At 38.0% G+C, this 27,587-nt stretch overlaps 1 long non-coding RNA gene across 1 annotated transcript; it reads left to right on the top strand.

The window, feature by feature from the left end:
* Positions 1–19,220: 19,220 nt before the first annotated feature.
* On the top strand, positions 19,221–22,552 carry LOC145646379 (uncharacterized). The gene is made up of 3 exons (XR_014116182.1): positions 19,221–20,633; positions 21,519–21,660; positions 22,163–22,552. It is a non-coding gene; the product is annotated as an uncharacterized LOC145646379 (long non-coding RNA).
* The last annotated feature ends 5,035 nt before the right edge of the window (positions 22,553–27,587 follow it).

Below are 27,587 nucleotides of genomic sequence, written 5' to 3'. Positions count from 1 at the left end.
ATTCACTCACCTAAGTAAGCTTAAAGCCAATATCTGGTCTTCGATCTTCCAAAGTTCACACATGTTACTCCACTGCTGCGCTCCCTTCATTGGGTCCCTGTAGCTGCACGTATCAGATTCAAAACCTTGATGTTCGCCTACAAAGCCAAAAATGGACCAGCCCCCTCATACACAAGGTCAATGGTCAAAGCCCGATCCGTACCTCGAGTACTTCGAACCTCAAGTACGGCTAGGCTTGAAATACCTTGCTTCAGGTCTCATGGACGACAAGCATTGAGACTATTTTCTGTCCTGGCTCCAAGATGGTGGAATGAACTCCCGCTTGCTGTCTGGACAGCAGAATCCCTTGCAGTCTTCAAACGTAGACTGAAGACCCATCTATTTGCAGAATATTTAAAGGACAACTATTATTATTATACAACTATTATTTAAAGGTGGGGTGGGGGGTTACAAGTTTGCAGTTAGTAAAGATGACCCCTTAGTTCAGTTCAGTTAGCTTTACTGGCATGACCATAAGCACTTACAATATTGCCAAATCAGTATTACAACATGAATTGTTCTATTGTAATCCATAACCCGACAATCACAATCACAATCAAAACTTTTCTTTTTTTACCAGTATTTACGGCCCTAACAAAGATGAATCAGCTTTTATTTTTCATGATTTCTGTTCACAACTAATGAACTGTTCTGGATTGTAATACAGTTTGGGACTCTAATACTGACAATCTAATATTCTTCCCTCTATCAAAATATGACATTTAATTGAAGTTATAAAACCATGTGTGAAGATCACAAAACTCACTGACAAAATAAATTTTTTTTCCCCTCACAGGTAACTATTGCTGTAGCTGATGTTTGTAAAATGTAAATGTACCCAATTATCATTTCAGTACATTCTGGCAAACCATATTCGAGACCTTTTCTAGGATATTTAATAAGGCAGTAGAGCCATCATCTCTCATTGCATTGTTTGGTGTGGCTCCAACAGGCACCCATCTTTGTAAGGGGGAACTGTTATGCTCACCTTCTGCTCTCTCTTTGCCAGGGGTATGATCTTGTTTAAAGTCTAAGTACCAAATGGACCTCCCTGAAGATTTCACATTATCTTAGCTACTGCAAAAATGCATATGTGAATTAAAATGAAAATATGTTCACTTTAAAAATGACAAATTCAAGTAAATTTTGACGGAAAAACCCTATGTTGCACTGGAAATTCCAGAACGTTTCCGAGTGAAGTCATTGGTGGACATCAGTGAAAAAAGCCGCGCACAAACACCATTATGACTGACTTGGACTGCGAATTTTCCAGTGCTGGTTCTTCAGATTCCGAAGACATTTTTTTTAATTCGATGAAGATTATGAATCTGCAGTGACAATGTGGTGGACTGAATATCATCAATAGTGAAATTCAACCATTTATATTTTAGCTAGAGATGGAAGAAGATACTCCAGAGAGCAATGAACAACCTGACCCAGTAGACAGAACTGGGAATTCCAACTGGTAAAAACCTTTATATTGGCCATTATTCTGAAAACTAATTCTAAAAGTAAAAACTATTACTAAATGTAATCTTGTCTATTAACAATCGCCAACTTCCCGGCTCACCAGATAGAGATGGGGGGTGGGGGGTTATGTCTGGTAAGAGACTTGTGTGGGGTTGGGCTTGTTTGCTTTCAACTAACTGAGAAATCTGTATATGACCTTGTATTCTGTCCCTGATTTTAGAGTTAATGTTATGCCTCTAATAGTTGGCTGCCTTGTATATACAGTTTTAGCCTGCTCTGTTTGTTTGTTTTGTTGGCCTTGGTCCCTCCTGATGTTGTAACACTAGTTCCCTGTATAGTTGTATGTTATTCCAACACTTTGTAATACATTTGCTGTGCACCGTATTCACTTTGTCCGTTTTGTTTGTCATATCACGCACCAGTCGCTCAGACACTCCTGCCTAGACTGAGATGTAACAGCCTTGAAATGCATGCATTATCATTTCCTTCTCTTTTGCATGGCTGACTTCAGTGAATGTCTAGTGCTAACTCCATACATTGACAAAAAAACAAAAACAAAAAACATAACCCTGAAATAAACTGACGAAGTGTTAACCACACAAGTGTTTGGGTGTTTGGAAAGATGCTGGTTAATTATGGGAAATGCAGCTAACTAGATAAATAATGAACATTAGAAATTCATTAGAAAATTAGCTATTAATGACAATAACTAGCTATCTAAGCGCAAACATTCAGTTATTGTTCTTGCTGTAAAAGCCATCTGTGTTGAATTCAAATTCATAAGATACTCTATAAATCTCCGAAATACAACTACATGCAGTAGTTTTAGCCTAGTATGGCACCAAGCTTCGAAAGTCTGTTAGTTAGCTAATGTAATCTAAAATAGGCAAAGTAATTGAGTATGAGAAAGGTGCTATATAAATGTAAATAATAATAATAATAATAATTGCACTTACCCTGTTTACTTCCATTCACACAGAGTCTCATGAACACCTCTCTTTAACAAGTTTCTTTAAATTCCCATATTGTTAGAAAAGCAGCAGCTCAAGTTATCGTGTGAGCGTGGCTTTCCACATCCCACAGTTGTGGTAAAGAACTACTGCTAACGAAATAAGCGAATGATCCTTTCCAATGTGCCCTTTTAACTTGGACAAACTTTGTCCATTTTTAAAATATTTATGGATCTTTGGACTATTAGCGCACGGGATTCCCACTATACATTGGATTTTTGCAGCCAACGACAACACAGCCTTTTGTCATTTTGTATCACCTATAATTGAACTCGAGTTTCTTGAGTTGCTATCCACCATCACACGGATGACATTTATGACAGAATCTGAAAAACACATTTTTTTTAGGCCGTATTCCTTGAATTTGTAAAAAAATAAAATAAAATAAAATAAAAAAGTTTTCTAACTATCGATAATCACAGGTTAGATACTCAGCTTTCGCTGCAGTTATGTGTTATACACTTTCATATCAGGTGGTGCTTAGCCATTAAATGGAAAGATTCTACTCCACCCAGATACAGCCACTGTGTCAGGGACGTCATCTGCCATTTCAAATTGGAGATCAGATACACCGTCAGAGAAGTTTAATTTATATTTCTTTTATTCTATACAATACCATTTTGTTTTGTGTATGGTACTTTGGGGTTGGTTACTGGTAGTAGGAATTGGCTGCCAAATTTGTTGGGTGGGGGTTTTTGCTTCTGTTTATGTGTAGGTAGTGAGGGTAGTCGTTTGTATGTTTCTTTTTTGTTAGGATTATATAGTGTGTGTTTATTTTTTTCATTCGTATGGGTCTCGTTTGTTGTTTTGGCCTGGGTCACTTCCGAAGCAATTACAGCAGTTTGTTTACTTGTTTCTAAATATTAACCTCTGTACTACACACTAGTACACCAAAGAAGAGACTACCATTTGTGCTTCCGTTTCTTTTTGTCATTCTTTACCAGGGGCATTCTCCATTCCGTTAGGCGTTTATCGTTGCTTTTCGCTGGTACGGCCTCCAAGCCTAGACGGAGGTTCATAACAGTTGGCGGCTCCTCCAATACGCGCATTGTAACGGTCAGTAATTTGCGTACCGTCTCCTTAAGTTACGTTTACGTAAAAGGCGTGTGCATGTAGCCCACGCAGAGGAGTTTTTGGTTGGTACTATACGTGACGGGCATTACTGGACCCAGCTCTTCTTTTGTCATTATTTACTTCTTTAGTAACGCGTTATGAGCTTTGGACGTCTCCACAACTCATGTATGAGCTGTTTACAATACTCCAAGAGCGAGCCTAGGTGGCGTGGCGAATAAACCAGCAAGATTACTACAAAACTGAGTGAGTGTGGCTCACGTCTACACCGCATGCTTCACAGGCTTCTCTATACCGGTCCCAAAGCTCTGCTCATCTGGGGTGGAGTGTAACTTAAATAGCACTAACTCCAAGCGTTACAGTATCCAGTCGTGCTCCAGCCCCATCGTATCCTTTGTTTTGATCAGTGTGTTGCTATTTTCAGAAGAGAAAGTTGCTGTTCGTCCTGAATTGCCAGTGAATGGCGTTTCCTTTATACTTGGGAACGGCATAGCTTGTGGTATCGCGTTCCCTGTACCCGAAGTGGTGGAAAACCCTGTTGACTCGGAGCCTGACTTGAGTGCTGACCCGTGCTCAGACATGCACGTTAGGTGATGTTCAGACACTTTCGCGTGTAATCCTTCTGATGATTTGGCTGTTTCTGAGTCTGTTCGTGAACCTGACCCTACTGTACCTGATCCGATCATTGCGCCTCACCTGATGCCATTAAGTCTAAGATTAGCATAAAACAAAACCCTTTACTATCACCACCTTTAACGCAAGCCATTAGCGCCCTCAGCCCAAAAAAGGATCTGCTTTCAAAATCCATAAAAGCATTTACCCCCTCAATGATACCACACCTACTCCACACAAGGAATAGGATTTAGACATTTCAAAGAACATAGATATTCCTCGGTGGACTCAGACTTTCACTAATATTTTCTGGCACATAATGCAAACATACAGATGATGAAACAAACAGTATGATGTTGTTCACAGAACACATCACAGAATGTTTAAAATGAAATATTTCCATGTGTTCTGGATATGTGCAGTAGTCAAACTTTACTGGAGTGAGGTAGTTATATATATATTTCAGTCCCAGGAATTCTATATCATCATCTCATGATATAATCTAAGATCAAAATTAGTATATGAGATCAAAAACATTTTTTCTTAATGAGTTTTCTTAATGATAAATATTTCTAGATCACTAAGTCACCAAGCATAATTGCTTGTAAATAATGTGTTGAAAGGAAAGTTGGTGACATTTTGATATTTTTGTGGAAAAAATTATTTCAGAGGTGTTTCAGCCGAGGGGGCTTTATACATCGCAATGCCCAGATAAAAGGGCAGTGATAAATTTAGTGGTGTGAATATATATGCCTGCAAAACCACAAACACCAGTACGTTTAAATGCAAAGAGGAGAACTGATCTATTTCCTGTGTAACACTGCCATTGTCTTGAAGTTTGTATTAAGAACTACTTGCTATATGCACTGTGCATATAACTGCAGCATGACAGAAAGTGGCAACACTATGGCAATCAAGTGTCAGTGGTAAAGTGTGAAGATAACAGATGCTAATAGAGTTCAATTCAAGGAAACAGGAAGTCCGAACTATGAGAGAGTGTGTTCAAATCAGCATGTCAAAAATATCTTTGGTTGTGTTTTTATATAAAGAAAATGATTAAAGGACAGTTCTTTACTTGCCAGTGAGTGTGGTGTCTACAGCAGAGGAAGGTAAGAAACCATAATAATAATAATTATAATAATAATAATAATAATAATAATAATAATAATTCATTTCATACACTAAAATGCAGCTTAAATGCTTTACAGAAGTTATGCAGTTGTGCAAAGCCATGGAATTAACAAAAATATAATAAAAATGAATCTATCAATATATCTAAAAATGAAGTAATTTTAAAACATTACATATATAAACCAGACATAAACTGATTTCACAAGCTGTACTGAAACCTGTTTGAAATAGAGTCCAGAAGACTGTTAATAGGAGAAAATAAACTGAAATATTGGGTTAAGTTCATAAACATTTACAGCCAGAGGTTTTGAAAAAGTTGGTGAAAGTTTATATAATTAGCTAATCGATAATTTTAACAAAGCATTTCTGAAGAATATGTAAACAGTTTATATTACTGTAGAAAGCACTGGCCTATATAATATTACAGTATGAGAAGTATGTATAAATGAATACACAATATAGGTTAAGTAAATGTCCTTCCTAGCATAGTTTCTCATCAATGAATATACCAAGAAATTTAGTATAGTGGACCTGCATTGTGTTAATGTAGGATTAGACATACGGACTGGTGGAAGTATATTGATGCCTTTTCAATTTTAGTACTCGAAATCATTTATGAACTCTTTAATACTGAGAGATAATTTTACAGCTTTAAACCACAGATCAATAAGGGATCATTTGATTTTTGATGTAATTTTATTAAGAACATCAGTTAAGTCTTTTAAATATATAACTATTTAAAATTGGAACTCTATACATACACTATGACATTTTTACTAAATAAAAAATGCTTATGCTTATTGATCACAACATCTATACTAGATTGTGTCACTGTCACTTCCATAGAAAGAACAAGAATTGTTGGTGTACAGCCATTTTCAGCTCTCCAGAGACGCTCTATAGGGTTGATGTTTGGACACTGACTGGGCCGCTCCAGGGATTTCACAGCTTTCCTGAAGCCACTCCTGGGTTTTCTGGGTGGAATGTTTTCAGTTGATGTCTTTTCCAAAATATAAACCTTCGCCCCAGCCTGAGATCTTGAGCATTTTGCAAAAGGTTTTCACCTAGGATCACTCTATATTTTCTGCATCCGACTTCCCCTCCGGCCTAACTCATCTTTGCGTTTTTATAAACTCCAAGCAGCCTCTTATGTGCTTTTTAGTGAGGAGTGGCTTCTGCCTGGTCACTGCCATAAAAGTCCTAATTAGTGGAGTGCTGCACTGATAGTTGTCCTTCTGTAAGGAACCCTAGATCTCATTTATATTGATAATTCATTATTTGTCTGATGATGGCAATTTATCCCAAATAACTCATTTATTGCTGGGTTGTCAAATCGCCGAAGAATATTGCTTGTTACATGTGAGTATGATTGAGCCTACTAAGCTCTTGGGCACTGCAGAAATGTGTAGATTGAAGAGATGAAAGTGAGTTAAATCCATTTGAAGATGAATCTGGAACAAGAAAAAATGAATAACTTGGAAGGGTCTGAAAGCTTTTTGCATACACTGTATATAAATGCTTTCAAAAGCACAAGTCAATATAAGAGGATAGAATGTCTAACTTGTGTGATGCTTCATAAGTAAAATAGTTCTGGCCTTAGACATTTTTAGTATGTCATTTACATGTCATAATTGCCAAAAAATAAATAAACTGCCAGATTATTCAATTCAGATTGCTTAGTACTGTTTTAGTGGTTGCTTCATTACAGAATGAAAGCAAGCACACCATGTCACTGAGATGCAAACTGAATTGGGTTGAAAATGGCTTTGGGAGAAAATCACCAGCAGCAAGTGCACTTCCACCATGTTTGTTTTCCATCTCTTTTCTAGGTTACAGTGCGCAGTAATGGACAGAGTGCTTAAACTCTTTCTAACAGGTAAAGATCAACAGACCATGATTTTACCTGTCTGTGAACGTGATGATGAGCGTCCCATGGGAGACAGGTGGAAAACTTACTCAGGGTGGTCCAATTATGACTATTCTTTTCAAAATAGTCCTGGAATACCTACAGTAATAGATGTTTTTCCTAATGATTGGTTTGAGAGTGGCAGATGGGGCCAAATTACAGTAGAATATTCTTGTAGTAAAGCTCCAGTAATATTCCAGTAAGGTTTGAATAAATATGTGAAGGATGACAGTTTATAAAGGAAGGCTTTATTATTTATTAATTCATTTATTTATCAGAACATGCAGTCCTTTACATTCATTAACACTTTGGTGTAACTGAGCAGTTCAAAACTAAGTGTTGTGACAATAAAAAAAAACAACAACTTTTGTTGAATCTTTGAATAGTGCCATTCCATTGACACATGTTACTGTATTTGCGGAGTTTTTCTGGTGTTTTTAGAAGAAAACTCAAAAGGTTCCCATAATATTTGCAGAACACTATGTCAATGTGATGGTCATGCTTGCATGCCGGAGTGTACCCCGTTTCCCTGGCTACCTAAAGCACTTCCTTGTTTTCCTACTATCGTCTGTTACTATGGTGTCCTGTCTCCTCCCCTTTAGCTCCAGCTGTTCCTCGTTTGTCCTTCGTTAGTGTTCCTATTTAAACCTTGTCCTCTCGTCTTGTGTTTGTTGGTCATTATCTTCTTATTCTGTGGCACTGATTCTCTGTGCTCTAGGTGAAGTCACCATGAATTTAAGCTTTATCCACTTTGAAACCATCCTCTGTAAAGCTGAAAGCCAAAGACCATCCATCACAAAAGATCTGCACTGATCTAGTGAAGCTGAATAAACTCTACACTCTGTCCTGTCTCCCAGCTTCACTCCTGAGCTGCTCATGTCGATGCTCGAAGGTGCAGGTGCCAAAATCCGTTACAGCCATCAAAGGAACCTGTGTGGTGGTGCCGTGCAGTACCACATCTCACACATATGCGACTTGGTACAAGTATCAGCACTCTGGATACCCTCCAGTGTATTCTAATGACACCAAAGATATAATAAATCAGTTTAGAGGAAGGACATCACTCCTGGGAAATGCTACGCAGGGAAACTGTAGCCTAAAGATTGACAATGTTCGCCAAGAGGATGGAGGAATAAGTGTGTATGTATGGATCAATCCTCACAACATATATGGAGATTACACAGAGTTAAACGTCTGTGAGTACACAAGGAGAAACAATGTTCAAAACCTACACGCAGACAAGTTTATTAAGTAAATTTAATAAATAATTATGAAAATAATCATGACTTTGGCCCAGGTAATCATATTGACCACTGATTTTAACATTTGCATTTTTCATACAGTGGCACCTTCTGAGACTCACATTTCTGTAGAAAGCACACAAGTGGAGGGAACGCTTTTCTCTGCCAACTGCACAGTCCGGCACTCCTGTCCAGTGTCTCCACCTCTGCTGGAATGGCTGGGCCTGTCTTCTGTTTCTAATGAGGTGACCACTACACAGGACTCGGGTGGCTTGTGGGTTTCTGTGGCACACGCTCAGTTCAATGCCAGCCGTCGCAACCATGGTAAAAGGGTCACATGCAGGAGAATGTCAGATGGAAACACTGTGACTGGTGATGCACTTAACATCTTATGTGAGTAAAGACTACGCTAATGTTTTCCTCATTTTATACTAACAAATAGTTTTGAAAAATGTAAATTAAATATCAGGTTGGGTGGTGAGGGGGAAGTCATGAGTTTTAATTCATTGTTAAAAATCAAACCACCCTAAACATGCAGAAAAGAATGCCGGAGAAATTCAAACCATCAATGCTCAACGTGCTTTGCTGCCATCACAGTTGACACCTGTTGAGCAAAGGCTGTCAAACAACAGTTCTTACAGGCCACATTGTATTAATGTTATTACATCTAACAGCGCCAGGATGGCATGACTTATACATTTTCTTCAAGGACAGTTGCATAACCTTTTTATTTTATGTAGTGCTTTTCAGGATTTCCACCAGTGTCCAAATCATGCATTATTTATCATATGCAAATTGCTATTCAATACTTGGACCAATCAGTGTTTGGTACCATTATATTCAACTGAAACGGTTTTATTTTTAAAAAGTGATCTTATTCAAACCACTTGGTGCCCATCGGGATAACATTGTTTCTTCTGGTGCTAGGCCGAGATGTCCCGACCTTAGACCAAGACCTGACACGGAGGCCTTCTGAGACCTCACACTGAAGCCTACAGAGACCTTTTTTCTATATGAACCCAGTTTATTTTAAACCATCCATACTTTCTGATTACAATGCCATTTTATTACCTCAATAGAATACATTCTCTCACAAGTGATTTGCTGTGGCCTCATGATGCTTTGTCACTCTAGAGACTTGAATAGCCAAACTGTGCATGACAGTCAAACCTTCACTGCCTCTTGCCCCTTTAAACGTGGGATATTGGGTTGGGTGCCACAGCAGTAAGATTTTGTGATTGTGTTGCTGATGACTTTGTCTCCGTGTCTCAGTCCCTCCCACCATCCTGCCAGACTCAGCCTGCTGGGAGAGGGAAGGATCTCTGCACTGCATGTGCTGGGTGGAGGCGGAGCCAAACGCCAGCATCTCCTGGACTGTTGATGGAAGAAGTGCTCTCCTTCCACACTTCAACATGACAAATAACTATACGGGAATGACGACAGTGTCAGTGATGACAGGGCCACCGGGCCAATTTGTAACTTGTGAGGCAGCAAACTACTTGGGCAATGACACTTACCAGATGTCTGGCTTTCCACAGCTGGCAAAAGGTACTGGATACTTCTCACTTGTGTGTAGGGGAAACCGCAGAAGGACATTGCTGCTTGTTCTTAAGTCATTTCCTCCATTCTTTCCAGGCACTGTTGGATTTTACTATTTCATTCTGGCGGCCATAGTTTTAATTGTGGTTGGAATTGTGCTAGTTGTCCACAGAAGACTGAAAAAGAGGTAGTTTTGTATGATTCATTTATACAGTCACAATTACATTTATCTGGTGTCTTAGTACTGGGCTAAAGTTAAACCCTAGCAGCACCTTCAATGGAGGAGTAGATATAAGGAGAGTGGAACGATAAACAAATGTTCTTATAAACTACAGCATTTCTCACATTTTCAGTGCTCTTCAATCTGCTTTAATTTCAGACATGAACACTTGAGAGGACCTAGAAAGGCAACAAGTTCAGAGTACACAACCCAGGCTAGGTAAGTCTAAAAGCTCCATCAATCATTTTAATGTTTAAAATATGAAAATTCAACGTTCTGGTGCACAGAAGAGATGGATGCATAGGGAAGGGAAAAAAAACATGGACTTCAGTCAGACAAAAAAAGTTTTATCTTGAAATAAAAGTATGGACAGTCTTTGACTATATTTGTCCTTGAATAATTTGAACATTGGGGGAATTCAAATTGCATATTAGAATGCAAAAAAAAAAAAATGTCTAGAAGATTGGGGATGTTTAATCCAAGGAAAACCAGCATCAAAATTACAGAAAACTGAACACTAAAATGTAATTATCAAAAATGCTTTGCTGTCTTATTGGCCATTTTGAAGGTGTGGGTGTGCTTGGTGAGTATTCCTCCTTTACATTTTTGCCAAATCACAATACTTCACACATACATACAGTACAGACATACTTAAAGGGTTTCTTTAAGTACAGTCACAATTACATTTATCTGGTGTCTTAGTACTGGGCTAAAGTTAAAACCAGCAGCATCCCTTAATGGAACAGTAGATATAAGGAGAGAGGAACAATAAACCTTTTAAGGTCTATTGTTACCTTTTTTCTTTTTTAATAGACCAGATTTCTGTCTCACATATTTATAGTCTGTTTGCTCTTCAATCTGTACATACTGATTTAATTTCAGACATGAAAACTCAGGAGGAGCTAAAAATACAAGTTCAGAGAACCCAACCCAGTGTAGGTAAGTCCAAAAGCTCCTCTGCAGTCATGTTTGTAATCATTTTAATACGGAAATGACTCATTCTGGGTTGAACTGTAGCAAAGGAAAATATGCACTTCAGTCAGACAAAAGTCTTATTACCTAGAAATAGTGTGGACACAATCTTTATGTCCATATTTTTTTCCTTGAATAATCTGAATATTTGTTGAATTCAGAAACAAGTTGTATATTTGAATACAAAAACACCCAGAGGAATCTGCCCCTTCAAGGAAAACGTTTCTGAATGTTCATAGTTTTCTGTCATTTTGATCATTAAAAAATCTACAAATATGAACTTAGACACTGTAAATAATGTGAAAAACAACCGAATTCATCAGATTATAAACAAATCTTATTTAAACAGTTAAATTAATTGTCTCTTGATTAATCTACTGAATGTATTCAGATGCTTCACTACTGCTCCATCGTCTACTACTAGGCCTCAGTCCTCCACTGACCTGCCCACTTTAGACTCTAATTCCAGTTAGACTGTACACAAAAAATAAATTAATCTATTTAATTTTCAAATTAATTTAACTAGAGAATATTAACATTTTCATTTAACCTCGATTTGATTTGCAAATGAATAATGTAAGAAGTAATTGCTTCATGCAAATGTATTGTTCTAACATTTTTCAACTGTGTATATGTACAATAACAGTAAATATATTTTAAGTTATTACAATACTTAATTTTAATATGTTGTAGATGTTTTTTTTCTAAGGAACACTGTTTTATTTATTTAGGCAGAACATAGAGTCAAGTAGAACCCAGACCAACACCCAACAGATGATGATCAATCATTTGTACAACTGATTTCTAAACTCATCATCTAATTATTAGGCCTTTCATAGTCTGAATCAGGTGGGCTGGGGCAGTGAAAATACAAACATTCAGAGCAGGGTGCCCCCCATATCTGGAACTGATGAACTCTAGTACTGAAGAAATTAGTGTTCCTCACATTCAACCCTGGAGAGTAAAAGCACTGTGTAGTTTACAGTTGACCCTGCTCAGACGCATCTATTAATTTTAAGTTTACTATTAAGTTTATTTTGTATGTATTAAGAACAGAGTCATGATGTTTTTTGTTTGATTGTTTGTTTCTTAGGATGACATGTCCAATATCTACCTGAAGGAATGATACTCTGCAAATATCCTGATGGCCTCAGCTGTCCATTTCTTCAGTACTCTTCAACCCAAAATGTTCAGAAATAGAATTCAGAGTATTGTGAACGGGGCAGGTGCGATGAGTAGTCCCTAGCAGGGGTGGGTGTGTCTCCCCTGCTAATTGGCTGACCAACCGTGACACATGGAGGCTTCAACATGCGCAGAAAAGGGCAGTGCTAAATTAATGTGAATGTTGTATGGATATGTGTGCTTGCAAAGCACAAACCATGTCTAAAAATAACAAGAGAAGAATTGATCTATTTCTTATACAACACTGCCCTGTTTTTATTAAGCCAGTGGACACAATAGGTATTCAACTTCATTTTTGGAAACGTTTTAATTTTACATGGGGCTATACAACTCTCTTTGGCTGTTCTGTGACTTAGCCCTTTCTGACTGAGTGCTTCCTGAATGACAGGAAACTCATATCTAAAAAGCAGAGTTAACGTGAGGCAGACGTTTCTCTTTCCTGCGATCATCGTCTTTGTAGACCTTTCACATACTTACTGGCTCATCTCTTCTGTGCTTTTAACACATGCCTTCAGTGTTCTATTGATTTCTGCTGTGGACAGCTGGATAATGCTATCCCAAAACAGATTTTCTGTGCAAATATTTTTGACATAAGGTATTTTTTACTCAAAATGTATAGTCATAAGCAAGTATAGGGTTAAATGAGGGGTTAATGCCCCGCTTTTAAGGAAAAAGTCAAATTTAGAAGAGAAACAAGGTTATAACATTTTTATTTTTTAATGCTATATAACAAGATGGTGGTATTTTAGTAGCAAGTAAATGCAGCAAAATTAACATTTAAAATATTCAAGTCTTAAAGTCTATAGTTTTTATCAGTAATAATGTAATAATACATTAAAGGGCTTAAACACATACAAAATGTTCTCATGATATAATGTAAAATCAAAAATGATATCACAGAAGACCAAACCCACCTCACTTAATGGATGAGATGTATGATAAGAGAAGATGTATCAGTAAATATTTCTGGAGTATATTTGCTTATAAATAATATGTTGAAAGGAAATCTGGTGACTTTTTTTTTTGTTGTGGATAAATGATTTCATGAGCGTATTAGCCATGGAGGCTTCAACATGCACAGAAAAGGGCAGTGCTAAATTAATGTGAATGTTGTATGGATATGTGTGCTTGCAAAGCACAAACCATGTCTAAAAATAACAAGAGAAGAATTGATCTGTTTCTTATACAACACTGCCCTATTTTTATTATGAACTACTTGCCATATGCTTAGTGCATATAATTGGATCATGACAGAGAACGGCACCAGTATGGTCATGTATTGATCAAATCTCAAAAAGAAAGTGTAAAGTCGTCTGAGCCACTAACCACATTTAGTTCAAAGAAATAGGAAGTCAGAACTATGACAGAGTTCAGGAAGTCAAATAGCTATCATTAAGTGTTTTGTTTAAAGAAAGTAACCAAAGGACAGGTCTTTCTCACCGAGAGTGTGGTGTCTACAGCAGACAAAGGTAAGAAACATCAGCACAACAACAACCACCAATAATAATAATAATAATAATAATAATAATAATAATAATACTTTTCATAAGTTAAAACACAGCTCAAATGCTTTACAAACGTTTTGCAGTTGTGCACGTAAGACATGAAAGTATAGCCTATATAATAAAAATAAATCTACTATATACAATGTATATAAAAATGAAGTTAAATAAAAGTACATATCAAATTCAAAAGTGCTTCAAAAAGCACTTTCCTTGCATATGCGATAGAGGATCTAATCATATTTTCTGTGGACACTATAGCAGGGGGTTCTGCTCATCAACAGAAGAACATTTTAAGAAACAACAAAAACAGAAACCCACATGGCTCAGCTAACATAACATGACCAAAGGACTGGTATTTATTTGCCAGCGCGTGTGGAAACATCAACACAACAACAACAACTACAATAATAATAATAATAATAATATAAAAATACTAATAAGAATGATATTTCATAGATTAAAATGCAGAAGTAGTGCATTTGTGCAAATATATATATACATATATAAACCAGACATAAACTGGTTTCACCATTTAGAGCTACAAAAAACAATTTCCCTGCATATGTGATAAAAGATCTGATAAGATTTTCTGTGGACACTATAGCAGGGGGATTCTGCTTATTAACAGAAAAACATTCTAAGAAAAACAACAAAAACAGAAATCCACATGGCTCAGCTAACATAACTAAAAGGTAACTAAAAACCAACAGTAATGAGGAATGCCTAAAACCTAGTCTAAGCTAATGCTGTTGACTGATGCTAATCCCCCAAAACAGGAACATGAAAACCACACTAGGCAAATAAGAAACTCAAGGCAAGATGCACTCAGACTTTATACAAGTGTGCTTTTACAGCTGTTTTGCACTGGTCAACGGAACACGCCATAGGTGCCAATATTGTTATGTTTCACACTCGTCTTAAAATTAATTCAACACAATTTTTTTGTTCCATAGTATTTGTTTAAAGCACCTTTTGCAGCAGTGACTGCCTTAACGCTTGCAAGCTTGATGCACCTTTCTATTGGAGGTTTCCCCAATTAATTAAAAAATAGAACATTTAATTAAACAATAAGGAATAATAAAAGATAAAGCAGATAAACACACCAAATTGATATACAAATAATTTTTTTAGATTGAGAAATTATTTTTGATCTGTTTTTTGAACCTGGTGAGACTGTTCCAGAATTATACTGTATATGTGTTGGAAAACTGATCTAGGCTGAGGGTCTGAAATTCTAATGAAAAATGTGTAGACCTTGTTGTACTGAAACCTGTTTGTAAAGCATGGTGGCAGCTCAGTGGTTTAAGCTGTTTGTTTTTGGTCTTGTAATTAGACGTTCACACCCCACCACCAAGCTGCAACTGTTCGGTCCCTGAGCAAAGTTATATTCGGTCTTAAATGTAAAGGAGTCCAAAAGAAGACTGTGAGAAAATAAACAGGAATATTTGGTTAATTTCATAAATATTTATATATCAGAAGTTCTGAAAATGTGGATGAAAGTTTACATAATTAGCTAAAGACATCATTCTAACAAACCATTTCTGTAGAATATGTAAAGAGATTTTATTACTTTTGAAAGTACTGACCTGGATAATATTACAGTAAGATAAGTACTAACATAGTTTCTCATGAATGAGTATACCAAGAAATTTAGTACAGTGGACCTGTGTTCATATTGAATTAGAAATATAAACTGGGGGGAGTGTATCAATAGATACAGATTATTCAACTAAGATTGCTTAGTAGTGTTTTAGTGATTGCTTCTGTATCAACTGGGAAGAAGTTTGGTTTTCACCTGCATTACAGTGTCTTATAGAATATAGTTACAGAATGAAAGCAAGCACTCCGTCACTGAGATTCAAACTGAATTGGGTTGGGAATGGCTTAGAAAAAGAATCACCACCTGCCAGTACAAGCAGTATGTTCCAACTTCCACCATGTTTTTCCATCTCTTATCTAGGTTACAGTGTGCAGTAATGGACAGAGTGATTAAACTCTTTCTAACAGGTAAAGATCAACAGACCATGCTTTTACCTGTCTGTGAATGTGATGATGAATGTCCCATGTTATGCCCCACAGAGTAGAAAACGTACTCAGAATGTTCACTGTAGGTTACTGATATATTCATCAGTAGTCAGTAAAGGAAGACAGTGCGCAGTGAAACTCACAGACTGCATATCCCCTCATATCCGCAAGACTTTCTGTAAAAGCAGCAATGACCAACAGAGACAGAGTAAGCGTCCAGCAGGGTGGAGATAAGATGCAACTCAAGGATGGTAACAAGTTCAACATCAAAAAGTACAACAGTCTGTACTTCTTGAACATTGTACAATGTATTATAGAAAGTGCAAGGACGAGCTGAAGTTACAGGCCTACAGCAATGCTGACTAGGCAGCAGACAGGCGAGATAGTGTTTCAGTCTAAGTAAAACAGATGGTTTGATTTCATGGAAAACTAAGAAACAACCCACAGTTGCACAAATGTTAAGCGGAGTATATGGCCATTACTGCTACTGCACAGGTGGGTATATACCTCATTCAGTTACTTGCTGGAATTGATAGTGAAACTCGCCATATGACAATGAAAATATCCAAGGTTAATCAAGCTGCAATTGCATTAACACAAGAGCTTGTAAGCAGACAGAGGTGCAAGGATATTGATAAGTATAACTTTATCAGAGCTACGTTGAGTAATGAGAAAATTTCTTCGACATTTTATTTAACAGAAGAAATGGTCGCTGAAAGGGTATGTTTCCCAGTTCAAAAGCTGAGACCCCCCCTTTCAATTTGAGTCAAGTTGTTAAGGAGAATGTTGCCATCGTCACAGTCCCTTGCAAGTGAATTATTTCTTGTCACCAATCTACTATCCAAAGTGCACGTCAACAAGCTGAATAAACTCTGCACTCTGTCCTGTCTCCCAGCTTCACTCCTGAGCTGCTCATGTCGATGCTCAAAGGTGCGGGTGCCAAAATCCGTTACAGCCATCAAAGGAACCTGTGTGGTTGTGCCGTGCAGTACCACATCTCACACATATGCGACTTGGTACAAGTATCAGCGCTATGGATACCCTCCAGTATATTCTAAAGACACCAAAGATATAATAAATCAGTTTAGAGAAAGGCCATCACTCCTGGGAAATACTATGCAGGGAAACTGTAGCCTAAAGATTGACAATGTTCGCCAAGAGGATGGAGGAATAAGTGTGTATGTATGGATCAATCCTCACAACATATATGGAGATTACACAGAGATAAAAGTCTGTGAGTACACAAGGAGAAACAATGTTCAAAACCTACACGCAGACAAGTTTATTAAGTAAATTTAATAAATAATTATGAAAATAATTATGACTTTGGCCCAGGTAATCATATTGACCACTGATTTTAACATTTGTATTTTTCATACAGTGGCACCTTGAGAGACTCGCATTTCTGTAAAAAGCAGACAAGTGGAGGGAACGCTTTTCTCAGCCAAATGCACAGTCCGGCAATCCTGTCCAGTGTTTCCACCTCTGCTGGAATGGCTGGGCCTGTCTTCTGTTTCTAATGAGGTGACCACTACACAGGACTCGGGTGGCTTGTGGGTTTCTGTGGCACACGCTCAGTTCAATGCCAGCCGTCGAGACCATGGTAAAAGGCTCACATGCAGGAGAATGTCAGATGGAAACACTGCGACTGGTGATGCACTTAACATCTTATGTGAGTAAAGACTACGCTAATGTTTTCCTCATTTTACATTATCTAAACGTTTTGAAAAATGTAAATTAAATATCAGGTTGGGTGGTAGGGGGATTGATGAGAATAAATTTAATTCATCGTTAAAAATAAAACCACATTAAAAATGCAACAAAGAATGCCAGAGCATTTCAAACCATCAAATGAACTGCTAAACTCTAATTGAGATAAACTCTGTATTGTATCCTTGCATAATCTAGTTTGTGGACTATATGAAATAAGGCTTTATGAATATATATAGTTTATATTAAATTCATTTCTGCAGATGCCCCAACAAATGTGAACATACATACCAGTGGAACAACGCCTGTGGTTGAGGGTAGTAACATCTCATTAACATGTAGTAGTGACAGCAACCCTCCAGTGGCCAGCTATGAGTGGCGCATCATCCAAATGAATAGCAACATTAACCACAAGACAAGAAGTTTATTGCTTCAAGATGTCAGACGAGATATAAAAATCTCCTGCATTGCCCATAACTCCATCGGACTGGGTGAATCAGACCAACTGTCTCTGAATGTCCATTGTGAGTAGCTGGTGCATTTACTTTTTCAACATGCTTTGCTGCTATCACAGTTGACACCTGTTGAGCAAACGCTGTCAAACAACAGTTCTTACAGGCCACATTATTACACTGATATATTCTTTAGATTATTTAACACAATAGATTCAATAAAATCTCAATATCAATTCCTTTATTTTGTACATAAGGTATGTTATGGGGAAGAAATCCCTAAATTGATGTGCGTCTGTTCTGAATTGTAGTCTGACACCTCAGCCTCAGGGAATTATTAGTCTATTTTACGTACTTTGGAATGACTCATGGTAAGAGATGATTGGACACATGGACCTGCTCAATCTACTCTCATATACTGTGTTAGAATTACTGCACATGTTTTAATCATGGGAGGGTTGATTTATATCTTCGAGAGATAAGATGTGTATGTCCATAATCCATCAAGCATTCATACAAGAGTCACTCTTGGTCAAGTGAACTGTTTGTTGACCGTGGTCTTTGTTAACCTCTCTCCAGAGACTCTCTGTGACTGTACTGTCACTATTGTGTCATACCAGAAGCTTCAGTACTTCCTGCCCCTTTAACTCTTTGTTAGTGGACTGGGTGTTACAATATATTCATACAGTCTTATAGTAACAGAGTTTGTTACTTAATTGTGCTGCTATAGACATTTACATTTATAGCATTTAGCTGACTGAGTACAACCTGAGCAATTGAGGGTTAAGGGTTTTGCTCAGGGACCCAACAGTGGCAACTTGGCAGTCATGGGGCTTGAAACAGCAACCTTCCAATTATAAGTCAAGTACCTTAATCACTGGCTGTATGCACTCAATGCACATCTAAACAGATCTGAAAATTAATGCCCCAGAAACAGAATCTATATGTGAGGGACATTTCGCTTTGAGATGACAAGGGAAACATGAAAGTCTCTTGCAAGTATTTTGCTGTGGCCCCATGATTCTTTGTCCTTCTAGAGCCAGACTGTGGCTGTAATGACACCAGTGTGTCATGCAAACCTTCACTGCCTCTTGCCCCTTTAAACGTGGGATATTGGGTTAGGTGCCACAGCAGTAAGATTTTGTGATTGTGTTGCTGATGACTTTGTCTCCGTGTCTCAGTCCCTCCCACCATCCTGCCAGACTCAGCCTGCTGGGAGAGGGAAGGATCTCTGCACTGCATGTGCTGGGTGGAGGCGGAGCCAAACGCCAGCATCTCCTGGACTGTTGATGGAAGAAGTGCTCTCCTTCCTCACTTCAACATGACAAATAACTATACGGGAAGGACCACAGTGTCAGTGATGACAGGGCCACCGGGCCACTTTGTAACTTGTGAGGCAGCAAACTACTTTGGCAATGACACTTACCAGATGTCTGGCTTTCCACAGCTGGCACAAGGTACTGGATACTTCTCACTTGTGTGTAGGGGAAACCGCAGAAGGACATTGCTGCTTGTTCTTAAGTCATTTCCTCCATTCTTTCCAGCCACTGTTGGATTGACCTATTTCATTCTGGTGGCCATAGTTTTAATTGTCCTTGGAATTGTTGTGCTAGGTGTCCACAGAAGAATGAAAAAGAGGTAGTTTTGCATGATTTGTTTATTCAGTCACAATGTAAGGGGCGGTGCCATGCTGAGGCCCCCTCTGGCCACGAGTCAGGTACACCACTAATCAGGCTTAATGCCCAACAGCTGGGCTAGGCCTATATAAGCCCAGTGACTCAGTCACCAAAGTTCTGAGCAAAGTGCCTAGCTGGTAACTTTGGGTATTGAGGTCTGTGAGCCCTTGTGCTATACCCCACTTCTGTGCTGTGAGGGTGTACCTGCTTTTACATGTTCCCTCCCCTCTCCAGTTTTCCCCCTCAAATCTGTCTCTCTCCTAAGGCTCCCCTTAGCCATTACCGTTCCTCCCTGTTTTCTGGTATCGAGGCTGCCCTCTTTCCCGTGGCATCCTTGGTTCTCCCTTTTCCCACGCTCGGCATGGTGTTTAGTTTTTCTAGATTTGTCATGTTCCATTCCTTTGAAGAGCGATTATACGTGCAGGTGGTTTTTTGGCCACCGCAGTCTAGCAGGTGCGTGTTCACCTCGCAACACAACGGCTGGGGTTGGACTCCCCCCTTTGGTTGTTTACTTTACTTTTCTTCTTTACCTGTTCTAACTGTTCTGCACACGGGCCCACCATTAGAGCATGATTGCTCTCCCAGTAGGCTGTCGATGTCATCACCTTGCTGGGTTCGAACCGCCTTACATACAATTACGTTTATCTGGTATCTTAGTACTGAGCTAAACTTAAAACCCAGCAGCACCTTCAATAGAGTAGTAGATTTAAAAAGGGAGGAACAGACCTTTTTCATTAAGCTTAAAAGTTCTCTTATGCATTACAGTTTTCTCTCACATATTTACAGGACTCTTCAATCTGCTTTCATTTCAGACATGAACACTCGAGAGGAGCTAAAAATACAAGAGGTTCCGAGAACACAAGCCAGTGTAGGTGAGTCCAAAAGTTCCTCACCAATCATTTTAATGATTGTAGAATGAAAATTAAACATTCTGATGCACATGCGTTTGAACAATGGGGAAGGAAAAAACATGCACTTCAGCCAGGCAAAAGATGTTTTATTATCATGAAATAAACAAAGCGTGAACACAGACTTTATGGCTATATTTTATTCCTTGAATAATTTGGATATCTGTTGAGTTCAGAAACACACTGCTTATTTGAATGCAAATGTCCTGAGGTTTAGGGTCATGTGTATGGGTGGTCTGGGGTGGGTGTTGTCCACCTAGGGGAATCACCCCATACAAGGAAAACTAAGCTTTTTTTTTTTAGTGTTCATAGTTTTCTGTAATTTTGACATCAATTATCATCAATGGTCATCGATGGTCATCAAATGCTCTGCTTTCCTATTAGCCATTTTGAAGGTGTGAGTGTGCTACGTCAGTGTTTCCCCTTTACAATATTGCCAAATCATAACATTTCTTCACACATGGAGTACAGACAGTTGAAGGGGGGCCCTTTACAATAAGGAAAACAGTTCCCTGGGGTCTTAGTGAAATGTCTGATATTTTTTGGACCAAATACTACCAGGATCATCCAGCACAACATGCTTCTCTGTCTGTCCAAACAACCCTGTTCATAACTATTTGTTTGAGTGCCTGTTCCTTTAAATGATAATGAGCCACCACTCAACTAGAGAATGATTAACATTTTCATTTAATCTAGGATTGTTTTTCAAATTAAAAATACAAGTAAGTGCTTCATCCAGATGCATTATGTTTTAACATGTTTCATCTGTGTATATTTAAATGAGCTTTATGTGTTCTGTCATGGATTTGTTTTTAAAGACACTTCTAAGGAACTGCTTTGTTTGTTTAGACAGAACATAGAGTCAAATGGAACCCAGACCAAGGTCCGGAAGAAGACCTATGAATGACACAAGGATGACAACGTCTATGCAAATGATGTATCGGGTGGGCATATTTGGAGTACCGCCATGGTGACTTCATAGGCTCCCGAGGTAGCAACAGCACACTGCCCCCTAAAGACCATGTAATGCCTCTACAGTTAGTAATGTAGTTGTTTCTCAGTCCCAGTGCTGGACCATGGGCCATGCTCTCTTCGCTCCAACTGATTTCTAAACTCTTCTTCTAATTATTAGGCCTTTCATAGTCTGATTCTTCATAAAGTCTATCTAGTGTGTATTAAGAACAGACCTATTTTGCATATTAGTACTGGTAGGATGCCAGTCCAAAATGGAGGAGTGAGATTAGAACCTAGAAATAATAGTCTACAGTGATCACCAATAGTCTTGTGAATCACCTAAAGAGTCTTGTGAATATTTCATAACAGCTGTTCAGTTTATTTATTAATGTGGGCTATTTCTGGGCACCTTAGAGCAATAAAACCCCAAAACAACAACAAATGCGGGGAAAATGTATTCGTAATGATGCAGGTTTTGTGTTGATATACTGATGGTGTAAGTCATGGTGGTTTTTTTTGTTTTTTGTTTTTTTTGGTAGGATGAGATGGCAAGTATCTACCTGAATGAACGATACTCTTGATGGCCTCGCAAGTCCATTGCTAAGCTTCAGTATGCTTCACACCAAAATATTCTGCATTCACTGATGTCCGGGATTTTAATATTCCATGTCAGAGCTGAGTATTTGCACATTCTGCAATCTGCAAACATAAAGTTAACATTCTCTCAAATAAAAAAAAAATTCTTGATTTTGTGCATATTTATATTTCTACATAAATCAACATCTAAAATAAATAAAATATATTTTCAGCGCAGTGCAAAAAGAAGAAAAAAACAACTGAAGTTGTGCATCTGTGTCTTTCTGTGATCCACCTTGCAATCTGTCACAAGGTCTGTCAAAATAAGATGTAGGAATAAATGCCTTAGCATTGTAACAATAAGCCTCTTGGTACCGTCATTCCTTTAAATGAAGGGAAGTCACCTTAAACTTGTCAACAATCCAATCTGCAAATTCTGCTTGTCCTAAATAAGTCACAATGAGGCCCATTTTTATACAGTGTGAGCCCTAATAATCCCCTCTTGTGCCAGTCACTGTTCATACTTATACTCTACTAGGTTAGGTCTGAGATGCTCTGTTCTTCCACACTGTCATGATCAGTGATCATGATTTATTGCACCTTCTAGGCCTAGTGACTAGGCGATCCTACTGCATATCACCTCTTCAGTATACTGAGTTCCATCTGACTGGTGCCATAGTAGAGCAGTGCTTTCTTAAAGTGTCTGCTGAAATGCCTTCGGCCACCAGAGGGCCATACAGCGTCCTACTGCTACAGTGCAATAGGTGGCAGGAAAACTGACAATTCCCATTCCACAACAGTATAATATCTTAACTCTGATCCATCTTTGTGCATTTGGATTTCTATCTATGGAACCTGTATTTCCTATTAACTTCAGAAATGATTCTTTTTTTATTTTGGAGTCTGAGTTTTGAGCTTTAACTCTGGCTGATCTCATATACATTTCAGTTTACCTTTACTGTAGCAAAGTAGGGACTGATGCCAAATGTTCTCACTGAAATCTGTCTTTACTCAGTCATAAGATTTCCTCCATTGGCTTTGTTCAAACCAACTTGACTGATGCTAAACAACAGAACAACAAAAAACATCAAATGTGTCTTTGACAATGGTATAACAAGGTTTCCAAACTGTCAATTGCACTTGGTTTTAAACAATTTTATTGACTACATGTTACATTCACCTTGATAAGAACAAACATATTCACTCACCTAAGTAAGCTTAAAGCCAATATCTGGTCTTCAATCTTCCAAAGTTCACACGTTACTCTACTGCTGCGCTCCCTTCATTGGCTCCCTGTAGCTGCACGTATCAGATTCAAAACCTTGATGTTTGCCTACAAAGCCAAAAATGGGCCAGCCCCCTCATACACAAGGTCAATGGTCAAAGCCCGATCCGTACCTCGAGTACTTCGAACCTCAAGTACGGCTAGGCTTGAAATACCTTGCTTCAGGTCTCATGGACGACAAGCATTGAGACTATTTTCTGTCCTGGCTCCAAGATGGTGGAATGAACTCCCGCTTGCTGTCTGGACAGCAGAATCCCTTGCAGTCTTCAAACGCAGACTGAAGACCCATCTATTTGCAGAATATTTAAAGGACAACTGAAACTGCTCCCTTATTGACTGACTAATTTAGTAATTATTGTAGGGCACTGTTTATGTTTTTTAACAAACTCTAGCACTTATTGTTTATAGCACTTATCATTGTTTAAGATAGACCTAATCTATTTTGCACTTCTAGGTATCAGCATTCATCCCTGTATTCTACAGTATTCTAGTTCATTGGTATGTTTAATTCTAATAATAATAATGTACTTGGATATATTCTATGAGTAAATGACAAAGCACTTTTGTAAGTCGCTCTGGATAAGAGCGTCTGCTAAATGCTATAAATGTAAAACATCTCACAGACTTTGAACTTCAAAATTTGAAAAAATAATTTACTTTGCATCCTTTAACTCTTAAAATTTTTTATTTATTTATTTATTTTTTTAAAGGTGGGGGGGGGTTACAAGTTTGTAGTTAGTAAAGATGACCCCTTAGTTCAGTTCAGTTAGCTTTACTGGCATGACCATAAGCACTTACAATATTGCCAAATCAGTATTACAACATGAATTGTTCTATTGTAATCCATAACCCGACAATCACAGACCCAGAGGGTCATTGTTTGTTATTAATAATACAACAATCAAAAACTTTTTTTTTTTTTTTACCAGTATTTACGGCCCTAACAAAGATGAATCAGCTTTTTTTTTTTTCATGATTTCTGTTCACAACTAATGAACTGTTCTGGATTGTAATACAGTTTGGGACTCTAATAGTGACAATCTAATATTCCTCCCTCTATCAAAATATGACATTTATTTGAAGTTATAAAACCATGTGTGAAGATCACAAAACTCACTGACAAAATAATTTTTTTTCCCCTCACAGGTAACTATTGCTGTAGCTGATCTTTGTAAAATGTAAATGTACCCAATTATCATTTCAGTACATTCTGGCAAACCATATTCGAGACCTTTTCTAGGATATTTCATAAGGAAGTAGAGCCATCATCTCTCACTGCATTGTTTGGTGTGGCTCCAACAGGCACCCATCTTTGTAAGGGGGAACTGTTATGCTCACCTTCTGCTCTCTCTTTGCCAGGAGTATGATCTTGTTTAAAGTCTAAGTACCAAATGGACCTCCCTGAAGATTTCACATTATCTTAGCTACTGCAAAAATGTATATGTGAATTAAAATGAAAATTTGTTCACTTTAAAAATGACAAATTCAAGTAAATTTTGACAGAAAAACCCGATGTTGCACTGGAAATTCCAGAACGTTTCCGAATGAAGTCATTGGTGGACATCGGTGAAAAAAGCCACGCACAAACACCATTATGACTGACTTGGACTGCGAATTTTCCAGTGCTGGTTCTTCAGATTCCGAAGACATTTTTTTAATTCGATGAAGATTATGAATCTGCAGTGACAATGTGGTGGACTGAATATCATCAATAGTAAAATTCAACCATTTATATTTTAGCTAGAGATGGAAGAAGATACTCCAGAGAGCAATGAACAACCTGAACCAGTAGACAGAACTGGGAATTCCAACTGGTAAAAACCTTTATATTGGCCATTATTCTGAAAACTGATTCTAAAAGTAAAAACCATTACAAAATGTAATCTTGTCTATTAACAATCGCCAACTTCCCGGCTCACCAGATAGAGATGGGGGGTGGGGGGTTGTGTCTGGTAAGAGACTTGTGTGGTGTTGGGCTTGTTTGCTTTCAACTAACTGAGAAATCTGTGTATGACCTTGTATTCTGTCCCTGATTTTAGAGTTAATGTTATGCCTCTAATAGTTGGCTGCCTTGTATATACAGTTTTAGCCTGCTCTGTTTGTTTGTTTTGTTGGCCTTGGTCCCTCCTGATGTTGTAACACTAGTTCCCTGTATAGTTGTATGTTATTCCAACACTTTGTAATACATTTGCTCTGCACCGTATTCACTTTGTGTTTTGTTTGCCATATCACGCACCAGTCGCTCGGACACTCCTGCCTAGACTGAGATGTAACAGCCTTGAAATGCATGCATTATCATTGCCTTCTCTTTTGCATGGCTGACTTCAGTGAATGTCTAGTGCTGACTCCATACATTGACAAAAAAAACAAAAACAAAAAACATAACCCTGAAATAAACTGACGAAGTGTTAACCACACAAGTGTTTGGGTGTTTGGAAAAATGCTGGTTAATTATGGGTAATGTAGCTAACTAGCTAAATAATGAACATTAGAAAATTAGCTATTAATGACAATAGCTAGCTATCTAAACGCAAACATTCAGTTATTGTTATTGTTACTGCTGTAAAAGCGATCTTTGTTGAATTCAAATTCATAAGATACTCTATAAATCTCCGTAATACAACTACATGCAGTAGTTTTAGCCTAGTATGGCACCAAGCTTCGAAAGTCTGTTAGTTAGCTAATGTAATCTAAAATAGGCAAAGTAATTGAGTATGAGAAAGGTGCTATATAAATGTAAATAATAATAATAATAATTGCACTTACCCTGTTTACTTCCATTCACACAGAGTCTCATGAACACCTCTCTTTAACAAGTTTCTTTAAATTCCCATATTGTTAGAAAAGCAGTAGCTCAAGTTATCGTGTGAGCGTGGCTTTCCACATCCCACAGTTGTGATAAAGAACTACTGCTAACGAAATAAGCGAATGATCCTTTCCAATGTGCCCTTTTAACTTGGACAAACTTTGTCCATTTTTAAAATATTTTTGGATCTTTGGACTATTAGCGCACGGGATTCCCACTATACATTGGATTTTTGCAGCCAACGACAACACAGCCTTTTGTCATTTTGTATCACCTATAATTGAACTCGAGTTTCTTGAGTTGCTATCCACCATCACACGGATGACATTTATGACAGAATCTGAAAAACACATTTTTTTTAGGCCGTATTCCTTGAATTTGTAAAAAAATAAAATAAAATAAAATAAAAAAGTTTTCTAACTATCGATAATCACAGGTTAGATACTCAGCTTTCGCTGCAGTTATGTGTTATACACTTTCATATCAGCTGGTGCTTAGCCATTAAATGGAAAGATTCTACTCCACCCAGATACAGCCACTGTGTCAGGGACGTCATCTGCCATTTCAAACTGGAGATCAGATACACCGTCAGAGAAGTTTAATTTATATTTTTTTTATTCTATACAATATCATTTTGTTTTGTGTATGGTACTTTGGTGTTGGTTACTGGTAGTAGGAATTGGCTGCCAAATTTGTTGGGTGGGGGTTTTTGCTTCTGTTTATGTGTAGGTAGTGAGGGTAGTCGTTTGTATGTTTCTTTTTTGTTAGGATTATATAGTGTGTGTTTATTTTTTTCATTCGTGTGGGTCTCGTTTGTTGTTTTGGCCTGGGTCACTTCCGAAGCAATTACAGCAGTTTGTTTACTTGTTTCTAAATATTAACCTCTGTACTACACACTAGTACACCAAAGAAGAGACTACCATTTGTACTTCCGTTTCTTTTTGTTATTCTTTACCAGGGGCATTCTCCATTCCGTTAGCCATTTATCGTTGCTTTTCCCTGGTACGGCCTCCAAGCCTAGACGGATGTTCATAACAGTTGGACGGAGGTTCATAACAGTTGGCGGCTCCTCCAATACGCGCATTGTAACGGCCAGTAACTTGCGTACCGTCTCCTTAAGTTGCGTTTACGTAAAAGGCGTGTGCATGTAGCCCACGCAGAGGAGTTTTTGGTTGGTACTATACATGACGGGCATTACTGGACCCAGCTCTTCTTTTGTCATTATTTACTTCTTTAGTAACGCGTTATGAGCTTTGGACGTTTGCAAATGAGCTGTTTACAAAACTCCAACAGCGAG

This window comes from Electrophorus electricus, chromosome 1, assembly GCF_041902795.1.
Source record: "Electrophorus electricus isolate QZ-2024a chromosome 1, ASM4190279v1, whole genome shotgun sequence".
In the NCBI taxonomy this organism is placed as follows: domain Eukaryota; kingdom Metazoa; phylum Chordata; class Actinopteri; order Gymnotiformes; family Gymnotidae; genus Electrophorus; species Electrophorus electricus.
Note: the sequence above shows the minus strand (reverse complement) of the source record. Positions and strands in the feature narration are given on the sequence as shown.